A 606-nucleotide genomic window follows, 5' to 3' on the forward strand; every position below is an offset into this window, starting at 1 on the left:
ACGAATCTAAATTCAAAACAATCGCAGGAATCACGAGTGACAACGACGCCTAACGGTAGATATTGAAACTACAGTGCAATATGAGCTCCGACAGAACAACCGATAAGACAACACAATTGATTTCATGATTTCGTTTACTAACCTACAGTACTTTATCGTTTATATCTTAACATTTACTGTACGTATTTTAATATGATTTTATATGCTTTTATTCTTACTTATTGTACAGTTACATGATTTTATGCGCTTTTAATGATTTTCTAGTGATTTTACGAATCCGATATTTGTGGCGGACAGATGTAAAATCAAGTAAAATGACTTAACTTGGTTTTTATTTTATCCATATATTATTTTTGAAAACCGACGTATAATCAAAATAGACTTAAATCGAAATGACATAAGTCGAAGTATGCCTGTGTATATACAGGCGTAGGAGTGACTGTATGGTAAGTATCTTGCTTAACAACCACCTGGTTCCCCTGAGTAGCATCTTGGGCAAATGTCTTCTACAATAGCCTCGGACCGACCAAAGGCTTGTGAGTGGATTTGGCAAACGGGAGCTGAAAGAAACCTCTCATTTATGTATATATATATATATATATATAT

Source organism: Octopus bimaculoides, chromosome 9 (genome assembly GCF_001194135.2).
Source record: "Octopus bimaculoides isolate UCB-OBI-ISO-001 chromosome 9, ASM119413v2, whole genome shotgun sequence".
NCBI lineage: Eukaryota > Metazoa > Mollusca > Cephalopoda > Octopoda > Octopodidae > Octopus > Octopus bimaculoides.